Source organism: Peromyscus californicus, unplaced genomic scaffold (assembly GCF_007827085.1).
Source record: "Peromyscus californicus insignis strain IS unplaced genomic scaffold, ASM782708v3 Scaffold_10__1_contigs__length_136768540, whole genome shotgun sequence".
NCBI classification, from domain to species: Eukaryota; Metazoa; Chordata; class Mammalia; order Rodentia; family Cricetidae; genus Peromyscus; species Peromyscus californicus.
Window position 1 is genome coordinate 65,514,587 of NW_026294391.1, and position 10,325 is coordinate 65,524,911.

Sequence of the window (10,325 nt, forward strand, 5' to 3'; positions counted from 1 at the left end):
GAATTCTACTAGAATTCTTCAGTAATTCCATCTGGTCCTGAACTTTGCATTAGTTGGAGGAATTTTTAATACTTCAATTCATTGGTGGTTATAGAACTCTTTAAATAATTTATTTCATTCTAATTTAATTTTGTTATGCTGTATTTATTCAGAGATACATTCATTTCTTTTAGACTTTCTAAAGTAATGGAGGTTTTTAAAGTAAATATTTGTGATTTTTTTGAATTTCATTAATATCTGTTATGTTGTCTCCTTTTTCTTTTTCTTTTTTTAAAATTTTTCTTTATTAAGAATTTTTCTACTCACTCCACATACTATCCACAGATCCCCCTCCTACTTCTTCCCACCCCCCAGCCCTTTCCCAAACCACCCTGCATCCCCACATCCCCCAAGTCAAGGTCTCCCATGGGGAGTCAGCAGAGCCCAGCACACTGAGCCTAGGCAGGTCCAAGCCCCTTTCCACTGCACCAAGGCTGTGCAAGGTGTCACACCACAGTCACCGGATTCCAGAAGCCTGTCCATAGACCAGGGACAGATCCCTATCCCCCTGTCTGGGTGCTCCCCAAACAGTTCTAGCCAAACAACCGTCTTCTGTATCCAGAGGGCCTAGTCCAGTCCCATGGGGGCTCCACAGCCACCAGTCCACAGTTCATGGGCTTCCACTAGTGTGGCTGGTCATCTCTGCACGTCCTCTCATCAAGATCTCGAAATCCCTTGCCTGCAGTATCTCTCCTCTCTCTCATCTATTGTATTCCCGGAGCTCTGCCTGGTACCTGGCCTTGGATCTCTGTATCTGCCTCCATCAGTCACTGGACAAAAGTTCTTTATTGACAGCTAGGTTATTTGCTAGGCTGGTCACCAGAATAGACCGGTCCAGGCACCCTCTGGACCACTGCCAGTGGACCAAGGTGGGGTCAAACTTGTGGATTCCTGAGAGCCTCCCCAGTACCCTGCCTCTTCCTATTCCCATAATGTCCTCATCTATTCTCCCTGCTCTCCCACTCTGTCCCTGTTCCAGCTCAACTCTCCCATTTCCTTATGTTCTCATCCCCCATTCCTCGCCCTCTGCCACCCCCTCACACCCAGTCCACTCATGTAGATCTCATCCATTTCTCCTTCACAGGGTCATCCATGTGTCCCTCCTAGGGTCTTTCCCTGCTAGCTAGCCTCTCTGGAGTTGCGGGTTGCAGTCTGGCCATCCCTTCCCTCACATTTAGTATCCACTTATGAGTGAGTACATACTATGCTTGTCCTTCTGAGTCTGGGTTACCTCACTCATGATGATATTTTCTAGTTCCATCCATTTGCCTGCAAATTTTATGATATCATTGTTTTTCTCTGCTTAGTAGTACTCCATTGTGTATATGTGCCATATTTTCTTTATCCATTCTTCGGTTGAGGGGCATCTAGGTTGTTCCCAGGTTCTTGGTATTACGATTAATGCTGCTATGAACATAGTTGAGCATGTGTCCTTGTGGTAAGATTGAGCATTCCTTGGGTATATGCCCAAGAGTGGTATAACTGGGTCTTGATGAAGACTTATTCCCAATTTTCTGAGAAACCGCCATACTGATTCCCAGAGTGTCTGTACAATTTTGCATTCCCACCAACAGTGGAAGAGTGTTCCCCTTGCTCCACATCCTCTCCAACATAAACTGTCTTCTTTGTTTTTGATCTTAGCCATTCTGGCAAGTGTAAGATGGTATCTCAGAGTTGTTTTGATTTGCATTTCCCTGATGACTAAGGATGTTGAGCAGTTCCTTAAATGCCTTCCAGCCATTTGAGATTTTTCTGTTGAGAATTCTCTGTTAAGCTCTGTAGCCTATTTTTTAATTGGATTGTTCAGTATTTTGAAGTCTAGCTTTTTGAGTTCTTTATATATTTTGGAGATCAGGCCTGTGTCAGATGTGGGGTTGGTGGAGATCTTTTCCCATTCTGTAGGCTGTCATTTGGTCTTATTGACCGTGTCCTTTGCTCTACAAAAGCTTCTCAGTTTCAGGAGGTCCCATTTATTAATTGTCACTCTCAGTGTCTGTGCTACTGGTGTTATATTTAGGAAGTGGTCTCCTGTGCCAATTCATTCCAGACTACTTCCTACTTTCTTTTATATCAAGTTCAGTGTAACTGGATTTATGTTGAGGTCTTTGATCCAATTGGACTTGAGTTTTGTGCATGGCAACAGATATGGATCTATTTGCAATCTTCTGCATGTTGACATCCAGTTTTGCCAGCACCATTTGTTGAAGATGTTTTCTTTTTTCCGTGGTAGAGTTTTGGCTCCTTTGTTGAAAATCATATTTTCATAGGTTTGTGGATTAATGTCAGGGTCTTAAATTCGATTCCATTGGTCCACATGTCGGTTTTTATGCCAGTATTAAGCTGTTTTTATTACTATAGCTCTATAGTAGAGCTTGAGGTCAGGGATCATGATGCCTCCAGAGGTTGCTTTATTATACAGGGTTCTTTTAGCTATCCTAGGTTTTTTGTTTTTCCATATAAAGTTAAGTATTGTTCTTTTCAAGTCTGTGAAGAATTTTGTTGGGATTTTGATGGGGATTACATTGAATTTGTAGATTGCTTTTGGTGAGATGCCATTTTTACTATGTTGATTCTACCTATCCATGAGCATGGGAGATCTTTCCATTTTCTGATATCTCCTTAAATTTCTTTCTTCAGAGACTTAAAGTTCTTATCATACAGGTCTTTCACTTGCTTAGTTAGAGTTACCCCAAGGTATTTTATATTATTTGTGGCTATTGTAAAGGGTGGTGTTTCTCTAATTTCTTTCTCATCCCCTTTTTCATTTGTATATAGGAGGGCTACTGATTTTTTTGAGTTAATCTTGTGTCCTGCCACCTTACTGAAGGAGTTTTTCAGCTGTAGGAGTTCCTTGATAGAATTTTTGGGGTCACTTATGTATACTATCATATCGTCTGCAAATAATGAAAGTTTGATTTCTTCCTTTCCAGTTTGTATCCCCTTGATCTCCTTTTGTTGTCTTATTGCTCTAGCTTGAACTTCATGTACTACATTGAATAAGTATGGGGAGAGTGGACAGCCTTGTCTTGTTCCTGATTTTAGTGGAATCGATTTGAGTTTCTCTCCATTTAATTTGATGTTGGCTGTTGGCTTGTTGTAAACTGCCTTTATTATGTTTAGGTATGCTCCTTGTATTCCTGATCTCTCTAGAACCATTATCATGAAGGGGTGTTGGATTTGTCACAGGCTTTTTCAGCATCCAATGAGATGATCATATGTTTTTTTTTTCTTTCAGTTTGTTTATATGGTGTATTATATTGACAGATTTTCGTATGTTGTACCATCCTTGCATCCCAGGATGAAGTCTACTTGGTCATGGTGGATAGTTTTTTTGATGTGTTCCTGGATTCGGTTAGCCAGTATTTTATTGAGTATTTTTGCATTAATGTTCATGGGGGAGATTGGTCTGTAATTCTCTTTCTTTGTTGCATCTTTCTGTGCTTTGGGTATCAGGGTAACTGTAGCCTCATCAAAAGAATTTGGTAATGTTCCTTCTGTTTCTATGGTGTGGAACAATTTGAAGAGTATTGGTATTAGCTCTTCTTTGAAAATCTGGTAGAATTCTGTGCTGAAATCATCTGGTCCTGGGATTTTTTTTTTTTGGTTGGGAGACTTTTAATGACGATTTCTATTTCCTTAGGGGTTGTTGGTCTATTTAAATAGTTTATCTGGTCTTGATTTAACTTTGGTATGGGGTACCTATCCAGAAAATTGTCCATTTCTTTCAGATTTTCCAATTTTGTGGAGTACAGGTTTTTGAAGTTTGACCTGATGATTCTCTGGATTTCCTCATTTTCTGTCATTATGTCCCACTTTTCATTTCTGATTTTGTTAATTTGAATGCTCTCTCTCTGCTTTTTGGTTAATTTGGATAAGGGCTTATCTATTTTGTTGATTTTCTCAAAGAACCAACTCTTTGTTTCATTGATTCTTTGTATTGTTCTCTTTGTTTCTATTTTATTGATTTTAGCCCTCAATTTGATTATTTCCTGGCGTCTGTTTCTCCTGAGTGAGTTTGCTTCTTCTTGTTCTAGAGCTTTCAGTTGTGCTGTTAAGTCATTAGTGTGAGATTTCTCCAACTTCTTTACATGGGCATTTAGAGCTATGAATTTTCCTCTTAGCACTGCTTTCATGGTGTCCATAAGTTTGGGTATGTTGTACATTCATTTTCATTGAATTCTAGGAAATCTATAATTTCTTTCTTTATTTCTTCCTTGATCCATTGGTGATTCAATTGGGCATTATTCAGTTTCCATGAGATTGTAGGCTTTCTGTAATTTTTGTTGTTGAAATCTAACTTTAATCCATGGTGGTCTGATAAGACACAAGAGGTTATTTCATTTTTTTTTTGTTATCTGTTGAGATTTGCTTTGTGACTAAGCATGTGGTCAATGTTGGAGAAGGTTCCATGGGGTGCTGAAAAGAAGGTATATTCTTTTGTGTTAGGGTGAAATATTCTGTAGATATCTATTAAGTCTATTTGTGTCATAAAGTCTGTTAGTTCCCTTATTTCTCTGTTAAGTTGCTGTCTTGCAGACCTGTCCATTGGTGAGAGTGGGGTGTTGAAGTCTCCCACTACTAGAGTTTGGGGTTTGATGTACGATTTAAGCTTTAGTAATGTTTCTTTTATGAATGCCAGTGCCCTTGTATTTGGGGCATAAATATTCAGAATTGAGAGTTCATCTTGTTGGATTTTCCCTGTGATAAATATGTAGTGTCCTTCCCGATCTCTTTCAGTTGATTTTAGTTTGAAGTCTATTTTATTAGCTATTAGGATAGCTACACCAGCTTGCTTCTTAAATCCATTTGATTGGAAAGCCTTTTCCCAGCCTTTTATTCTGAGGTGGTGTTTCTTGTATGCAGCAAATGGATGGATCTTGTTTTCGTATCCATTCTGTTAGCCTGTGTCTTTTTATAGGTGAATTGAGACCATTGATATTGATGGATATTAATGAACAGTTATTGTTAATTCCTGTTATTCTTTGGTGGTAGTGTTGTATGTTCCCCTTCTTTGGTATTTGTTGGTGTGGGACTATCTATTGCCTGTGTTTTCATGGGTGTATCTAACTTCCTTAGGTTAGATTTTTCCTTCAAGTGCTTTCTGTAGGGCTGGATTTGTGGAGAGATATTGTTTACATCTGGTTTTATTATGGAATATTTTGTTTACTCGGTCTATGTTGATTGAGAGTTTTGCTGGGTATAGTAGTCTGGGTTGGCATCCATGGTCTCTTAGTTTCTGCATAATGTCTGTACAGGACTTTCTGACTTTCAGAGTCTCCATTGAGAAGTCAGGTGTTATTCTGATGGGTCTGCCTTTATATGTTACTTGGCCTTTTTCCTTTGCAGCTCTTAATATTTTTTCTTTATTCTGTATGTTTAGTGGTTTGATTATTATGTAGCAAGGGGACTTTTTTTTGGATCCAGTCTATTTGGTGTTCTGCAACCTTCTTGTATTTTTATAGGCACTTCCTTCTTTAGGTTGGGAAAATTTTCTTCTATGATTTTGTTGAATATATTTTCTATGCCCTATGAGTTGGTATTCGTGTCTTTCTTCTATCCCTATTATTCTTAGGTTTGGTCTTTTCATGGTGTCCCAAATTTCCTGGACATTTTGGGTCATGACTTTGTTGGCTTTAGTGTTTTCTTTGACTGATGACTGCAGTCTTAGCGTGTTGTAGATGGTGGTAGTCTGACCTGTTTTTACGAGGTCTGCCTGCCAACTGGCCTCTTAGTCCAGTTGGGTGCTGGCAGGCTCTGTCTCAGGGAATAGTTCCATTCTCAGAGGGTGGGTTGGATTTGGGGATGGTGGTAGTCTATCCTATGTGCAGGAGGTTTGCCTGCCAACTGGTCTGAAACTGGAACTGCAATGGGTGGTGGTGTATGGGGCACAGGATTGTGCCCCTGGGCCCAAAGCCTAGGGGCTGGGGTGTTTGGGTATGAGGATAAAGACTCACCTCTTAGTCCAGTCTGGTGCAGGCAGGCTCTGTCTCAGGGAACAGTTGCAGTCTCAGAGGGTGGGTGGGATTTGGGGGAGGTGGGGCTTGGGTTACAGGGTCTGATGGGGGGTGGTGGTAGTCTGACCTGTGTGCAGGAGGTCTGCCTGCCAACTGGCCTGAAACTGGAACTGCAATGGGTAGGGGTGTAGGGGTGCAGAGTTGCACTCCTGGGCCAAAGCCTAGGGGCTGGGGTGTTCGAGTATGAGGATAAAGACTCACCTCTTAGTCCAGTCAGATGCTGGCAGGCTCTGTTTCAGGGAACAGTTGCAGTCTCGCGTTGTCTCCTTTTTCATTTCTAATTTTAATGATTTGAATGAGCTCTCTCCTCATTCTGGTTAGTTTGGATAAATGTTTATCAATTTTATTTAATCTTTTCAAAGAACCAACTCTGTTTTATTGATTTCTCTACTTCATTTCTGATGTTGATAATTCTTCCCATATTCTGTTACAGAATTTGCTTTGCTCTTCCTTTTCTAAGGCCTGAAGTGCATCATTATGTTTTTGATTTGAGATCTCTCAAATTTTTTTGATGCAGGCAATTAGCATTATAAACTTTGCTCTTAGGACTGTTTTCATTGTACCCCATATGTTTTGGTATGTTGTGTTCTGGTATTCACTCAATTCTAAGAATTTCTTTGATTTTGTTAAAGACTTCTTCAGTAACATAATATCCTTCAGTAGTGTGTTGTTCAGTTTGCATGAGTTTTTATACTCTGTGGTTGCTATTGTTGTTGATATCCAGCTTTTCTCCATTGTAGTCAGACAGAATACAGGGTGTTATGTGGGAGCCCCCAAAGGTTTTCTAGTGAGATATGAGCTTGCTTTACACAACAGGGCTGCATTAGGGGATGACTTGACCAGGTGTACGGTTACCAGGTGTTTAGGATGGTCTGCACTTGGCTGTGCTGGGGGGAGGTCTTTTGCTCCACCCCTGGGAATTCCTTTAAAAGCCCTTTAGAAGAGACAGAAGGGGCTGCTGGGTTTTGACCCTGGCTCTCCCGAGGCTATCCTGTGTTTCTAACTGTCTCTCTCCTCTATATTTCTCTAACTGTCTCTCTCCCCTATATTTCTATCTAAATCTTTTATCCCTCACTCCTCAAGAGTCCCTGAGGTAAATAAATGTGGGAGCTGGTCTACCATCATATTATTTCAATTTTCCTATATTTGTTGAGATGTACTTTGTTTCCTAATATAAAGTTAATTTTGGATAAATTTCATGAGCTACTGAAAAGGATGTGTTTTCTTTAGTATTTGGGTGGAATTTTCTGTATATGTTTCTTAGGTTTGTTTTATTTATGATATCTTCTGACTGCAATGTTTCTTTGTTTATTTTGTCCAGATAAAATGTTTGTTGGTGGGATCTGTTCTTTTGCTGTCTCCAAGAAACACACCTTGCCACCAATAGTAGACACTACCTTAGAATAAAGTGCTTGAAAAAACAAACTAAGCAAGTAAACAAAGAGGCATAGATATTGAAATACCTAACAAAATTATCAGAAGAGATAAGGAAGGTCACTTCATCTCAAAAAAGGAAGAATCTACCAAGATGATATTACAAATCCATATACAGTCTGCATATTTATACTGGAAAACTGAGACCATGAATATTCACAAATAACATGTTATTGAAAGGTGCTTATTAATTCCTGTCATATTCTTGATTTTGTGATATTTTCTTAGATCTCCTTTGACTAACTGTCTTGGTATTATATATTTGTTCCTTCATATATCTTGAGTGTATTTAATCTTATCTTCAGAAAGAAGAATTCCTTCTAGTATCCTTTGTGTAGATGTTTTGATGCTGTTTGAAATCAATTGCATGCCTGTATTTTTTTCAAATTCTGCTTTGTTTGGTATTTAGAGTTTCTCATATATAAGATAATGTCATCTACAATCAAGGGGAAAAACACTTTCTTTGCAATATTGTGTATTTTGCGTTCATTGCTGTCACTTACCCACTCATAACTCAAGCCTAATGAAAGTTTTAAGGTTACTTCTTATATTATTTTGGTGAAAAAATAATAAAATAAAAGTAGGTAATAATATATACTTTTGCTGATAGAAGGAGAGCTACTCATTAATTAATTGTTATTTAACAACATTTGTTTACTATCTCCAAATACTTTGCCATGTTCTAGAAATATAAAGGTACAAATTATAAACTTGTGCTCCACCACAAACTCCCTTTTTGATTCATCTACATCATTAAGATATATTGTACATTTTTGAACAATAGTTCAAACTTAAATATGTCAATAGATCTAGGTTTTTCTTGAAAAACTTATTTTATCAACTAAATTCAAATGTCAGTTTTAATATTATGATTGGAAGAGAAGTCACTCAATCTCTCTTTGCATATAATATATATAACATTTAATGTTACATTATATAATATTACTGTTTATATGAAAGTTATAAATATTTAACATCTTTATATTTAACTAAGCTAATTATTAAACATTATTTATCTCACAAGTTTGGTGACAGATTTGAGGTAGTAAATATTGGAAGAAATATTTACTGTTATTTTGAAAGTTTATTGTGACTTCAATCAATTTATTTTATCCATAAGCTGTATTTTTACTAGGTCAATTTTTCATATGTGTTATTGTATAGCTTTAATACCATTTGGGTGTCACAAACAGAAATAAAGTGAAAATGTATTTTAAGTAGCAACACAGTTTTACATAAAACCACAATTGACAGGATATTTTCTTCTATATTATGACTTTCTTTACTTCTAGTTCTTTAAAAAAATTGTTTGCAGAATTATTGTATTGGCTTGAATGAGAAATGTTCCCAGTAATCTCAGGCATTTGAAAACTCGATTCCCAGCTGGTGTCACTGTGTGGGGAAGTTTGGGATGATGTGGCCTTGCTGGAGAAAGTATGTCATTGTGAGCAATCTTTGAGAGCCTAAGGTCTGTCTCTAATTTCAGTTAAGGATGTGATCTCTCAGCTTGCTGCTCCTGTCCCTAAGCCTGCCTCTTGCTTCCATGCTTCCCTACCATCCTGGACCTTATCCTCTTGTGCCATAAGCAGAAATAGAGTCTTTCTTCCATAAACTGCCTTAGTCAAAGTATTTTATCACAGCAATGGAAAAGTAACTAATGCATTTTCAGTACCACTCATATTGCTTAGTGGAAATAACTTTAGATTTTCTGTAGTTTTTAATTTTTTTTAATTTAAGTTAATTTTTTAAAAATTTTCTCATCTTTAACATTGTGATCTTGATATTGCTAGGGTGTGGATAAGATTTATCTCTCAAAGGCTTACATGCTGGAAGCTTAGTTTACATTGCACTGATAATGAACAGTAGTGGCTCTTTAAAAAGAGAAACCCAGTGGAATACATTTGGTTCATGACTGCAAGACCCTTCTTAGGGCTTAGTGTTTATTATGCTGAATGGGCTGAGTCTTGCAAGAGTGGATTATAGGGTTATTATAAAGGCCAGATTGCAAAGTAAACAACATAACTGTTTAAAATGTTCATAATGAGAATATCATTTTCTAAAATGAATAGAGCCTAAGAATAGAAATAACAACTGTTAAAATATTCCCATCCTAGAAGTTCAGTTTGAATGTGACTTTAGAAAGAAAAAGTTAGAAGAACATAGCTGCTATTGTAAGATTTGAGAAAGGTGAAACAGATGCATCACTGTGTGATGTTCTGGCAATTTTGGAAAAGGAGGCCAAGTGGTTTATGATAAATTTAAATTACAGGACAAAACTCCAGAGGTTAGATGATAACTTTCAGCATAATTGACAAAGAAGATAAACATATTCTATCTCATGTTTAAAAATGATTGATACACTATAATATGAAATAACTTTAGACTTTGAAATTTCTTACAGTGTAAAAATAGAATTAATAGTAATTCCTCATTTCATTTAGATCAAACCAAACTTATTAGAGTGTTATGTTGGGAGAGTCAGAACAGTTAAACATCCATTACTCTTACCTAAGTTTTAATTAAGGAATAGAAAACTGAGCTGTGTGATATTCAGCAAAGCCAGTCACAGATGTCTTCAGGAGGAGCATGATAAATTTGAGTGGGTTAGTGCAACGGAAGCAAAGGACAGAGGGGAAATAGAAAGTGCTCAAAGGTAAATGAATGTATGCCCAGGGGTTATGCATGCCATCCAGAAATAATTACAGTTGAGAGGCTTGGGAGTGGTGGGTTTTAAAGGCCAGAAAAGAGGAAAGGAAAAGTGCAAAAAGTAATCAAGCATGCAAAAAGAGCATATACAGGTTAGAATCCATCAAACTGAGGAGCCAACTGCAATGATAA